A 12,500-nucleotide genomic window follows, 5' to 3' on the forward strand; every position below is an offset into this window, starting at 1 on the left:
GCGCTAAGAAGGCTGCGATTTTATGATTTGTTGATGAAGATTATGTGACACAACTCCACACTCAAAACTCCAGAGAGAATACGATCCATCTGAAAAGCTTCACTTGAATGTATAGTGTTTTGTACTTCAGATGTCTTCCATTCATCAATCAAGAGTCCCATCCTTCGATGCTTGAATTTTGAGCTAGTTATTTTGATATGCTCCAAAACAGGTAAGATGCCACAAACTTCCAACCCCTCCCTCGCTGGATATATACCTAACTCTTTTCAGCCCTTTTTTCTTACCAGTTTTTAATTCTCCTCCCCCAAAGTCCCTTTTGTAAGCAGGTCGCTTTTTTTCCCATTTGCAGAGAGTTTTGCTCCTTTCCTATATATATATGCATGATTAATTATGTGTTTCCACTTCCATCATTTAGTTTTCTTGTGTGCGTTCAGCCGGTTTCGTTATACTCGCTGCTTACATCGCTTATGTCAGGTTTGTATTATGTCACAGTTTGTTATGCTGTTATTTGACATCAGATCTCATGCTGATCTGCTTGCGGCTGGTGACAGGTAGCATGCCACAAAAACAAACCCCAAACTACATCATTATCACACCTGTGAGGCACACGGTTCATGAAGAGAGTCCAAACGCGCCCTCTAGTAACAGAGCAAGGTAACTGCCGGCCAGGTCAAGAAGGGTGGACGGGGCTGGGTTATGCAGATGAACTCCCAGAAGTTCCCAGACTGAACCCAAGAGGATTCCATCCTCCAGAACGCTTTATCCAGCCCATTAAAGCATCCAGCGGGCCACAGGAACATCCAGGAAGGCCAATCCAGGCTTTGCTCCTGAAGGAACTGTAGTTCAAAACCCACCCTCATTTAAAAGTGGCCAGGGTTCCTCCTAGCTTTTTGGTCTATAGAACCTGGCCGTTCGTGGCCGTTCGTGGCCAGTGAGGGAAAGTTGAAAGCTGCATTCCCTGCTGTGTGATTTAAACACAGCCAGGCTCACAAGGGCACTTTTATTATGCCGAAGGAGGGCCTTGCAGACTGTCCATGCCTGAGCCGCAACTGTGCCTGCGTTCCCCAGAGCCTTTCGTGGGCACAGGGGCAAGACAATCACCAGAAACAGAAGTGTCGAAATTGGCTGCATCCCCTTGTGCTACCCCTCTTTGCCTCTTTTCGCATTTGCCTTTCATGCAGTCGCCTCACTATTTGGCCGCTAGGCTTGGGTGCCCCACCTGTCTTTTCTAGAGTTTATTTTGTGAGAGACTTTAAACATACTCCAAGGGTCTGCTTGAAGACCTCTCAAGTCCCTCACACAGCCAGAAAATACATTTTGAAATACTTGCTCATTCTCTGAAACTGCCCTCATGTAAACCTGCCCCACTGCATCTAACACCATAAAATGTACCATCCTTATTTCCTGAATCTTTGCTCAAAGACCTACGTTGGCTCTATCAGTATGCGCCCATGCTATCCCAACCAGCAACCTTATCATTTTAAACTGCCCCACCTCTATTCGAAAGAACCTGTTTGTTTGAACTGACCCCTCTTTTCCCCACTGGTTGGCCCCACTTACCTTTTTCTTTCCTTTACAGATTACGGCCTGGGTACCCTGGGCTTATCCGGACCAACTACAGAGCCATAACGCCACTAGGGCGGCGATGGACACTGCACGGAGGCTTATTAATATGAAAAACCATAGCAGGGTTCGTGCGGCATCAACCTTATATGCACAACCATGTTTTGCCATTAGTTCATAGTGCACCTGATGGGCTCTGGAAGGCACAAGGAGAAGGCGTGGGAACACAGGGCCAGAAAGTTTGCACAGGGACTGCTTACATTTGCAAAATACCAAACATTGTACTCATTCTGTCAACGTTTTTGAAAAGTTATTACCTGAAACATAAGAGGCCTGCCTTCTCTGAGGAAAGAACTCAGGACCTTCAAATTATGAGACTGACGCGCTGCCTACTGCACTAAGCAGGTTCGGCTGGAGTATGTTTGGAGAACCTGGTGGAGAAACAGATCCAAGACCACGCTACTCACAAAGTGCAGATAGAAATATTCAAATAAAATGCAGCTAGCCCCATTGGTTCTATGGTATTTTGCGATCATATTTCTTTTCTGCGTCAGTAAAGAATCCAATCCTCTGATTCACAAGGACCGCGTTGCGGTCTACTGAACATCATGCTACTCTTCATGTTTAGAAAGGATATGTCCAATTGAATTTGCTGAAACAAAAAACACTTGTGCCCTCTCTGAGGCTCGAACTCAGGACCTTCAGAATATGAGACTGACGCGCTGCCTACTGCGCTAAGAAGGCTCTGCTGGAGTATTTTTGGAGAACTTGGTGGAGGACCAGATCTGAGACAACGCTACTCACACAGTCCAGATAGAAATATTAAAATAAAATGCAGCTAGCCCCATTGGTTCTATGGTATTTTGCGATCATATTTCTTTTCTGCGTCAGTAAAGAATCCAATCCTCTGATTCACAAGGACCGCGTTGCGGTCTACTGAACATCATGCTACTCTTCATGTTTAGAAAGGATATGTCCAATTGAATTTGCTGAAACAAAAAACACTTGTGCCCTCTCTGAGGCTCGAACTCAGGACCTTCAGATTATGAGACTGACGCGCTGCCTACTGCGCTAAGAAGGCTCTGCTGGAGTATTTTTGGAGAACTTGGTGGAGAACCAGATCTGAGACAACGCTACTCACACAGTCCAGATAGAAATATTAAAATAAAATGCAGCTAGCCCCATTGGTTCTATGGTATTTTGCGATCATATTTCTTTTCTGCGTCAGTAAAGAATCCAATCCTGTGATTCACAAGGACCGCGTTGCGGTCTACTGAACATCATTCTCCTCTTCATGTTTAGAAAGGATATGTCCAATTGAATTTGCTGAAACAAAAAACACTTGTGCCCTCTCTGAGGCTCGAACTCAGGACCTTCAGATTATGAGACTGACGCGCTGCCTACTGCGCTAAGAAGGCTCCGTTGGAGGCTCTTTGGATAACCTGGTGGAGAGCATGATTTGAGACCACGCTACTCACAAAGTCCAGATAGAAATATTCAAATAAAACGCAGCTAGCCCCAATTGGTTCTTTGGTATTTGGCAATCATATTTCTTTTCTGCGTCAGTAAAGAATCCAATCCTGTGATTCACAAGGACCGCGTTGCGGTCTACTGAACATCATGCTCCTCTTCATGTTTAGAAAAAATATGTCCAATTGTATTTGTTGAAACAAAAAACACTTGTGCCCTCTCTGAGGCTCGAACTCAGGACCTTCAGATTATGAGACTGACGCGCTGCCTACTGCGCTAAGAAGGCTGCGATTTTATGATTTGTTGATGAAGATTATGTGACACAACTCCACACTCAAAACTCCAGAGAGAATACGATCCATCTGAAAAGCTTCACTTGAATGTATAGTGTTTTGTACTTCAGATGTCTTCCATTCATCAATCAAGAGTCCCATCCTTCGATGCTTGAATTTTGAGCTAGTTATTTTGATATGCTCCAAAACAGGTAAGATGCCACAAACTTCCAACCCCTCCCTCGCTGGATATATACCTAACTCTTTTCAGCCCTTTTTTCTTACCAGTTTTTAATTCTCCTCCCCCAAAGTCCCTTTTGTAAGCAGGTCGCTTTTTTTCCCATTTGCAGAGAGTTTTGCTCCTTTCCTATATATATATGCATGATTAATTATGTGTTTCCACTTCCATCATTTAGTTTTCTTGTGTGCGTTCAGCCGGTTTCGTTATACTCGCTGCTTACATCGCTTATGTCAGGTTTGTATTATGTCACAGTTTGTTATGCTGTTATTTGACATCAGATCTCATGCTGATCTGCTTGCGGCTGGTGACAGGTAGCATGCCACAAAAACAAACCCCAAACTACATCATTATCACACCTGTGAGGCACACGGTTCATGAAGAGAGTCCAAACGCGCCCTCTAGTAACAGAGCAAGGTAACTGCCGGCCAGGTCAAGAAGGGTGGACGGGGCTGGGTTATGCAGATGAACTCCCAGAAGTTCCCAGACTGAACCCAAGAGGATTCCATCCTCCAGAACGCTTTATCCAGCCCATTAAAGCATCCAGCGGGCCACAGGAACATCCAGGAAGGCCAATCCAGGCTTTGCTCCTGAAGGAACTGTAGTTCAAAACCCACCCTCATTTAAAAGTGGCCAGGGTTCCTCCTAGCTTTTTGGTCTATAGAACCTGGCCGTTCGTGGCCGTTCGTGGCCAGTGAGGGAAAGTTGAAAGCTGCATTCCCTGCTGTGTGATTTAAACACAGCCAGGCTCACAAGGGCACTTTTATTATGCCGAAGGAGGGCCTTGCAGACTGTCCATGCCTGAGCCGCAACTGTGCCTGCGTTCCCCAGAGCCTTTCGTGGGCACAGGGGCAAGACAATCACCAGAAACAGAAGTGTCGAAATTGGCTGCATCCCCTTGTGCTACCCCTCTTTGCCTCTTTTCGCATTTGCCTTTCATGCAGTCGCCTCACTATTTGGCCGCTAGGCTTGGGTGCCCCACCTGTCTTTTCTAGAGTTTATTTTGTGAGAGACTTTAAACATACTCCAAGGGTCTGCTTGAAGACCTCTCAAGTCCCTCACACAGCCAGAAAATACATTTTGAAATACTTGCTCATTCTCTGAAACTGCCCTCATGTAAACCTGCCCCACTGCATCTAACACCATAAAATGTACCATCCTTATTTCCTGAATCTTTGCTCAAAGACCTACGTTGGCTCTATCAGTATGCGCCCATGCTATCCCAACCAGCAACCTTATCATTTTAAACTGCCCCACCTCTATTCGAAAGAACCTGTTTGTTTGAACTGACCCCTCTTTTCCCCACTGGTTGGCCCCACTTACCTTTTTCTTTCCTTTACAGATTACGGCCTGGGTACCCTGGGCTTATCCGGACCAACTACAGAGCCATAACGCCACTAGGGCGGCGATGGACACTGCACGGAGGCTTATTAATATGAAAAACCATAGCAGGGTTCGTGCGGCATCAACCTTATATGCACAACCATGTTTTGCCATTAGTTCATAGTGCACCTGATGGGCTCTGGAAGGCACAAGGAGAAGGCGTGGGAACACAGGGCCAGAAAGTTTGCACAGGGACTGCTTACATTTGCAAAATACCAAACATTGTACTCATTCTGTCAACGTTTTTGAAAAGTTATTACCTGAAACATAAGAGGCCTGCCTTCTCTGAGGAAAGAACTCAGGACCTTCAAATTATGAGACTGACGCGCTGCCTACTGCACTAAGCAGGTTCGGCTGGAGTATGTTTGGAGAACCTGGTGGAGAAACAGATCCAAGACCACGCTACTCACAAAGTGCAGATAGAAATATTCAAATAAAATGCAGCTAGCCCCATTGGTTCTATGGTATTTTGCGATCATATTTCTTTTCTGCGTCAGTAAAGAATCCAATCCTCTGATTCACAAGGACCGCGTTGCGGTCTACTGAACATCATGCTACTCTTCATGTTTAGAAAGGATATGTCCAATTGAATTTGCTGAAACAAAAAACACTTGTGCCCTCTCTGAGGCTCGAACTCAGGACCTTCAGAATATGAGACTGACGCGCTGCCTACTGCGCTAAGAAGGCTCTGCTGGAGTATTTTTGGAGAACTTGGTGGAGGACCAGATCTGAGACAACGCTACTCACACAGTCCAGATAGAAATATTAAAATAAAATGCAGCTAGCCCCATTGGTTCTATGGTATTTTGCGATCATATTTCTTTTCTGCGTCAGTAAAGAATCCAATCCTCTGATTCACAAGGACCGCGTTGCGGTCTACTGAACATCATGCTACTCTTCATGTTTAGAAAGGATATGTCCAATTGAATTTGCTGAAACAAAAAACACTTGTGCCCTCTCTGAGGCTCGAACTCAGGACCTTCAGATTATGAGACTGACGCGCTGCCTACTGCGCTAAGAAGGCTCTGCTGGAGTATTTTTGGAGAACTTGGTGGAGAACCAGATCTGAGACAACGCTACTCACACAGTCCAGATAGAAATATTAAAATAAAATGCAGCTAGCCCCATTGGTTCTATGGTATTTTGCGATCATATTTCTTTTCTGCGTCAGTAAAGAATCCAATCCTGTGATTCACAAGGACCGCGTTGCGGTCTACTGAACATCATTCTCCTCTTCATGTTTAGAAAGGATATGTCCAATTGAATTTGCTGAAACAAAAAACACTTGTGCCCTCTCTGAGGCTCGAACTCAGGACCTTCAGATTATGAGACTGACGCGCTGCCTACTGCGCTAAGAAGGCTCCGTTGGAGGCTCTTTGGATAACCTGGTGGAGAGCATGATTTGAGACCACGCTACTCACAAAGTCCAGATAGAAATATTCAAATAAAACGCAGCTAGCCCCAATTGGTTCTTTGGTATTTGGCAATCATATTTCTTTTCTGCGTCAGTAAAGAATCCAATCCTGTGATTCACAAGGACCGCGTTGCGGTCTACTGAACATCATGCTCCTCTTCATGTTTAGAAAAAATATGTCCAATTGTATTTGTTGAAACAAAAAACACTTGTGCCCTCTCTGAGGCTCGAACTCAGGACCTTCAGATTATGAGACTGACGCGCTGCCTACTGCGCTAAGAAGGCTGCGATTTTATGATTTGTTGATGAAGATTATGTGACACAACTCCACACTCAAAACTCCAGAGAGAATACGATCCATCTGAAAAGCTTCACTTGAATGTATAGTGTTTTGTACTTCAGATGTCTTCCATTCATCAATCAAGAGTCCCATCCTTCGATGCTTGAATTTTGAGCTAGTTATTTTGATATGCTCCAAAACAGGTAAGATGCCACAAACTTCCAACCCCTCCCTCGCTGGATATATACCTAACTCTTTTCAGCCCTTTTTTCTTACCAGTTTTTAATTCTCCTCCCCCAAAGTCCCTTTTGTAAGCAGGTCGCTTTTTTTCCCATTTGCAGAGAGTTTTGCTCCTTTCCTATATATATATGCATGATTAATTATGTGTTTCCACTTCCATCATTTAGTTTTCTTGTGTGCGTTCAGCCGGTTTCGTTATACTCGCTGCTTACATCGCTTATGTCAGGTTTGTATTATGTCACAGTTTGTTATGCTGTTATTTGACATCAGATCTCATGCTGATCTGCTTGCGGCTGGTGACAGGTAGCATGCCACAAAAACAAACCCCAAACTACATCATTATCACACCTGTGAGGCACACGGTTCATGAAGAGAGTCCAAACGCGCCCTCTAGTAACAGAGCAAGGTAACTGCCGGCCAGGTCAAGAAGGGTGGACGGGGCTGGGTTATGCAGATGAACTCCCAGAAGTTCCCAGACTGAACCCAAGAGGATTCCATCCTCCAGAACGCTTTATCCAGCCCATTAAAGCATCCAGCGGGCCACAGGAACATCCAGGAAGGCCAATCCAGGCTTTGCTCCTGAAGGAACTGTAGTTCAAAACCCACCCTCATTTAAAAGTGGCCAGGGTTCCTCCTAGCTTTTTGGTCTATAGAACCTGGCCGTTCGTGGCCGTTCGTGGCCAGTGAGGGAAAGTTGAAAGCTGCATTCCCTGCTGTGTGATTTAAACACAGCCAGGCTCACAAGGGCACTTTTATTATGCCGAAGGAGGGCCTTGCAGACTGTCCATGCCTGAGCCGCAACTGTGCCTGCGTTCCCCAGAGCCTTTCGTGGGCACAGGGGCAAGACAATCACCAGAAACAGAAGTGTCGAAATTGGCTGCATCCCCTTGTGCTACCCCTCTTTGCCTCTTTTCGCATTTGCCTTTCATGCAGTCGCCTCACTATTTGGCCGCTAGGCTTGGGTGCCCCACCTGTCTTTTCTAGAGTTTATTTTGTGAGAGACTTTAAACATACTCCAAGGGTCTGCTTGAAGACCTCTCAAGTCCCTCACACAGCCAGAAAATACATTTTGAAATACTTGCTCATTCTCTGAAACTGCCCTCATGTAAACCTGCCCCACTGCATCTAACACCATAAAATGTACCATCCTTATTTCCTGAATCTTTGCTCAAAGACCTACGTTGGCTCTATCAGTATGCGCCCATGCTATCCCAACCAGCAACCTTATCATTTTAAACTGCCCCACCTCTATTCGAAAGAACCTGTTTGTTTGAACTGACCCCTCTTTTCCCCACTGGTTGGCCCCACTTACCTTTTTCTTTCCTTTACAGATTACGGCCTGGGTACCCTGGGCTTATCCGGACCAACTACAGAGCCATAACGCCACTAGGGCGGCGATGGACACTGCACGGAGGCTTATTAATATGAAAAACCATAGCAGGGTTCGTGCGGCATCAACCTTATATGCACAACCATGTTTTGCCATTAGTTCATAGTGCACCTGATGGGCTCTGGAAGGCACAAGGAGAAGGCGTGGGAACACAGGGCCAGAAAGTTTGCACAGGGACTGCTTACATTTGCAAAATACCAAACATTGTACTCATTCTGTCAACGTTTTTGAAAAGTTATTACCTGAAACATAAGAGGCCTGCCTTCTCTGAGGAAAGAACTCAGGACCTTCAAATTATGAGACTGACGCGCTGCCTACTGCACTAAGCAGGTTCGGCTGGAGTATGTTTGGAGAACCTGGTGGAGAAACAGATCCAAGACCACGCTACTCACAAAGTGCAGATAGAAATATTCAAATAAAATGCAGCTAGCCCCATTGGTTCTATGGTATTTTGCGATCATATTTCTTTTCTGCGTCAGTAAAGAATCCAATCCTCTGATTCACAAGGACCGCGTTGCGGTCTACTGAACATCATGCTACTCTTCATGTTTAGAAAGGATATGTCCAATTGAATTTGCTGAAACAAAAAACACTTGTGCCCTCTCTGAGGCTCGAACTCAGGACCTTCAGAATATGAGACTGACGCGCTGCCTACTGCGCTAAGAAGGCTCTGCTGGAGTATTTTTGGAGAACTTGGTGGAGGACCAGATCTGAGACAACGCTACTCACACAGTCCAGATAGAAATATTAAAATAAAATGCAGCTAGCCCCATTGGTTCTATGGTATTTTGCGATCATATTTCTTTTCTGCGTCAGTAAAGAATCCAATCCTCTGATTCACAAGGACCGCGTTGCGGTCTACTGAACATCATGCTACTCTTCATGTTTAGAAAGGATATGTCCAATTGAATTTGCTGAAACAAAAAACACTTGTGCCCTCTCTGAGGCTCGAACTCAGGACCTTCAGATTATGAGACTGACGCGCTGCCTACTGCGCTAAGAAGGCTCTGCTGGAGTATTTTTGGAGAACTTGGTGGAGAACCAGATCTGAGACAACGCTACTCACACAGTCCAGATAGAAATATTAAAATAAAATGCAGCTAGCCCCATTGGTTCTATGGTATTTTGCGATCATATTTCTTTTCTGCGTCAGTAAAGAATCCAATCCTGTGATTCACAAGGACCGCGTTGCGGTCTACTGAACATCATTCTCCTCTTCATGTTTAGAAAGGATATGTCCAATTGAATTTGCTGAAACAAAAAACACTTGTGCCCTCTCTGAGGCTCGAACTCAGGACCTTCAGATTATGAGACTGACGCGCTGCCTACTGCGCTAAGAAGGCTCCGTTGGAGGCTCTTTGGATAACCTGGTGGAGAGCATGATTTGAGACCACGCTACTCACAAAGTCCAGATAGAAATATTCAAATAAAACGCAGCTAGCCCCAATTGGTTCTTTGGTATTTGGCAATCATATTTCTTTTCTGCGTCAGTAAAGAATCCAATCCTGTGATTCACAAGGACCGCGTTGCGGTCTACTGAACATCATGCTCCTCTTCATGTTTAGAAAAAATATGTCCAATTGTATTTGTTGAAACAAAAAACACTTGTGCCCTCTCTGAGGCTCGAACTCAGGACCTTCAGATTATGAGACTGACGCGCTGCCTACTGCGCTAAGAAGGCTGCGATTTTATGATTTGTTGATGAAGATTATGTGACACAACTCCACACTCAAAACTCCAGAGAGAATACGATCCATCTGAAAAGCTTCACTTGAATGTATAGTGTTTTGTACTTCAGATGTCTTCCATTCATCAATCAAGAGTCCCATCCTTCGATGCTTGAATTTTGAGCTAGTTATTTTGATATGCTCCAAAACAGGTAAGATGCCACAAACTTCCAACCCCTCCCTCGCTGGATATATACCTAACTCTTTTCAGCCCTTTTTTCTTACCAGTTTTTAATTCTCCTCCCCCAAAGTCCCTTTTGTAAGCAGGTCGCTTTTTTTCCCATTTGCAGAGAGTTTTGCTCCTTTCCTATATATATATGCATGATTAATTATGTGTTTCCACTTCCATCATTTAGTTTTCTTGTGTGCGTTCAGCCGGTTTCGTTATACTCGCTGCTTACATCGCTTATGTCAGGTTTGTATTATGTCACAGTTTGTTATGCTGTTATTTGACATCAGATCTCATGCTGATCTGCTTGCGGCTGGTGACAGGTAGCATGCCACAAAAACAAACCCCAAACTACATCATTATCACACCTGTGAGGCACACGGTTCATGAAGAGAGTCCAAACGCGCCCTCTAGTAACAGAGCAAGGTAACTGCCGGCCAGGTCAAGAAGGGTGGACGGGGCTGGGTTATGCAGATGAACTCCCAGAAGTTCCCAGACTGAACCCAAGAGGATTCCATCCTCCAGAACGCTTTATCCAGCCCATTAAAGCATCCAGCGGGCCACAGGAACATCCAGGAAGGCCAATCCAGGCTTTGCTCCTGAAGGAACTGTAGTTCAAAACCCACCCTCATTTAAAAGTGGCCAGGGTTCCTCCTAGCTTTTTGGTCTATAGAACCTGGCCGTTCGTGGCCGTTCGTGGCCAGTGAGGGAAAGTTGAAAGCTGCATTCCCTGCTGTGTGATTTAAACACAGCCAGGCTCACAAGGGCACTTTTATTATGCCGAAGGAGGGCCTTGCAGACTGTCCATGCCTGAGCCGCAACTGTGCCTGCGTTCCCCAGAGCCTTTCGTGGGCACAGGGGCAAGACAATCACCAGAAACAGAAGTGTCGAAATTGGCTGCATCCCCTTGTGCTACCCCTCTTTGCCTCTTTTCGCATTTGCCTTTCATGCAGTCGCCTCACTATTTGGCCGCTAGGCTTGGGTGCCCCACCTGTCTTTTGTAGAGTTTATTTTGTGAGAGACTTTAAACATACTCCAAGGGTCTGCTTGAAGACCTCTCAAGTCCCTCACACAGCCAGAAAATACATTTTGAAATACTTGCTCATTCTCTGAAACTGCCCTCATGTAAACCTGCCCCACTGCATCTAACACCATAAAATGTACCATCCTTATTTCCTGAATCTTTGCTCAAAGACCTACGTTGGCTCTATCAGTATGCGCCCATGCTATCCCAACCAGCAACCTTATCATTTTAAACTGCCCCACCTCTATTCGAAAGAACCTGTTTGTTTGAACTGACCCCTCTTTTCCCCACTGGTTGGCCCCACTTACCTTTTTCTTTCCTTTACAGATTACGGCCTGGGTACCCTGGGCTTATCCGGACCAACTACAGAGCCATAACGCCACTAGGGCGGCGATGGACACTGCACGGAGGCTTATTAATATGAAAAACCATAGCAGGGTTCGTGCGGCATCAACCTTATATGCACAACCATGTTTTGCCATTAGTTCATAGTGCACCTGATGGGCTCTGGAAGGCACAAGGAGAAGGCGTGGGAACACAGGGCCAGAAAGTTTGCACAGGGACTGCTTACATTTGCAAAATACCAAACATTGTACTCATTCTGTCAACGTTTTTGAAAAGTTATTACCTGAAACATAAGAGGCCTGCCTTCTCTGAGGAAAGAACTCAGGACCTTCAAATTATGAGACTGACGCGCTGCCTACTGCACTAAGCAGGTTCGGCTGGAGTATGTTTGGAGAACCTGGTGGAGAAACAGATCCAAGACCACGCTACTCACAAAGTGCAGATAGAAATATTCAAATAAAATGCAGCTAGCCCCATTGGTTCTATGGTATTTTGCGATCATATTTATTTTCTGCGTCAGTAAAGAATCCAATCCTGTGATTCACAAGGACCGCGTTGCGGTCTACTGAACATCATGCTCCTCTTCATGTTTAGAAAGGATATGTCCAATTGAATTTGCTGAAACAAAAAACACTTGTGCCCTCTCTGAGGCTCGAACTCAGGACCTTCAGATTATGAGACTGACGCGCTGCCTACTGCGCTAAGAAGGCTCTGCTGGAGTATTTTTGGAGAACTTGGTGGAGGACCAGATCTGAGACAACGCTACTCACACAGTCCAGATAGAAATATTAAAATAAAATGCAGCTAGCCCCATTGGTTCTATGGTATTTTGCGATCATATTTCTTTTCTGCGTCAGTAAAGAATCCAATCCTGTGATTCACAAGGACCGCGTTGCGGTCTACTGAACATCATGCTCCTCTTCATGTTTAGAAAGGATATGTCCAATTGAATTTGCTGAAACAAAAAACACTTGTGCCCTCTCTG

General features: G+C 45.2%; 15 non-coding genes across 15 annotated transcripts in view; all 15 read right to left on the reverse strand.

Annotated features, from left to right (window-relative positions):
- The window catches only part of TRNAM-CAU (transfer RNA methionine (anticodon CAU)), a 73-nt gene extending 60 nt beyond the window's left edge, over positions 1–13 (reverse strand). The window contains exon 1 of the tRNA in view: positions 1–13. This exon is cut by the window's left edge and continues 60 nt beyond it. This is a non-coding gene — a tRNA (tRNA-Met).
- Positions 14–2,234: 2,221 nt separating this feature from the next.
- TRNAM-CAU (transfer RNA methionine (anticodon CAU)) lies at positions 2,235–2,307 on the reverse strand. The gene has a single exon. It is a non-coding gene; the product is annotated as a tRNA-Met (tRNA).
- A 264-nt stretch (positions 2,308–2,571) lies between these two features.
- TRNAM-CAU (transfer RNA methionine (anticodon CAU)) lies at positions 2,572–2,644 on the reverse strand. The gene has a single exon. It is a non-coding gene; the product is annotated as a tRNA-Met (tRNA).
- A 264-nt stretch (positions 2,645–2,908) lies between these two features.
- On the reverse strand, positions 2,909–2,981 carry TRNAM-CAU (transfer RNA methionine (anticodon CAU)). The gene has a single exon. It is a non-coding gene; the product is annotated as a tRNA-Met (tRNA).
- A 265-nt stretch (positions 2,982–3,246) lies between these two features.
- Positions 3,247–3,319, reverse strand: TRNAM-CAU (transfer RNA methionine (anticodon CAU)). The gene has a single exon. It is a non-coding gene; the product is annotated as a tRNA-Met (tRNA).
- Positions 3,320–5,540: 2,221 nt separating this feature from the next.
- Positions 5,541–5,613, reverse strand: TRNAM-CAU (transfer RNA methionine (anticodon CAU)). Its single transcript has one exon. It is a non-coding gene; the product is annotated as a tRNA-Met (tRNA).
- A 264-nt stretch (positions 5,614–5,877) lies between these two features.
- On the reverse strand, positions 5,878–5,950 carry TRNAM-CAU (transfer RNA methionine (anticodon CAU)). The gene has a single exon. It is a non-coding gene; the product is annotated as a tRNA-Met (tRNA).
- Positions 5,951–6,214: 264 nt separating this feature from the next.
- On the reverse strand, positions 6,215–6,287 carry TRNAM-CAU (transfer RNA methionine (anticodon CAU)). The gene has a single exon. It is a non-coding gene; the product is annotated as a tRNA-Met (tRNA).
- A 265-nt stretch (positions 6,288–6,552) lies between these two features.
- TRNAM-CAU (transfer RNA methionine (anticodon CAU)) lies at positions 6,553–6,625 on the reverse strand. The gene has a single exon. It is a non-coding gene; the product is annotated as a tRNA-Met (tRNA).
- A 2,221-nt stretch (positions 6,626–8,846) lies between these two features.
- TRNAM-CAU (transfer RNA methionine (anticodon CAU)) lies at positions 8,847–8,919 on the reverse strand. The gene has a single exon. It is a non-coding gene; the product is annotated as a tRNA-Met (tRNA).
- A 264-nt stretch (positions 8,920–9,183) lies between these two features.
- On the reverse strand, positions 9,184–9,256 carry TRNAM-CAU (transfer RNA methionine (anticodon CAU)). Its single transcript has one exon. It is a non-coding gene; the product is annotated as a tRNA-Met (tRNA).
- A 264-nt stretch (positions 9,257–9,520) lies between these two features.
- Positions 9,521–9,593, reverse strand: TRNAM-CAU (transfer RNA methionine (anticodon CAU)). The gene has a single exon. It is a non-coding gene; the product is annotated as a tRNA-Met (tRNA).
- A 265-nt stretch (positions 9,594–9,858) lies between these two features.
- On the reverse strand, positions 9,859–9,931 carry TRNAM-CAU (transfer RNA methionine (anticodon CAU)). Its single transcript has one exon. It is a non-coding gene; the product is annotated as a tRNA-Met (tRNA).
- A 2,221-nt stretch (positions 9,932–12,152) lies between these two features.
- TRNAM-CAU (transfer RNA methionine (anticodon CAU)) lies at positions 12,153–12,225 on the reverse strand. The gene has a single exon. It is a non-coding gene; the product is annotated as a tRNA-Met (tRNA).
- A 264-nt stretch (positions 12,226–12,489) lies between these two features.
- Positions 12,490–12,500, reverse strand: part of TRNAM-CAU (transfer RNA methionine (anticodon CAU)) — a 73-nt gene continuing 62 nt past the window's right edge. The window contains exon 1 of the tRNA in view: positions 12,490–12,500. This exon is cut by the window's right edge and continues 62 nt beyond it. This is a non-coding gene — a tRNA (tRNA-Met).

Source organism: Ambystoma mexicanum, chromosome 4p (assembly GCF_040938575.1).
Source record: "Ambystoma mexicanum isolate Mex_15411 chromosome 4p, UKY_AmexF1_1, whole genome shotgun sequence".
NCBI lineage: Eukaryota > Metazoa > Chordata > Amphibia > Caudata > Ambystomatidae > Ambystoma > Ambystoma mexicanum.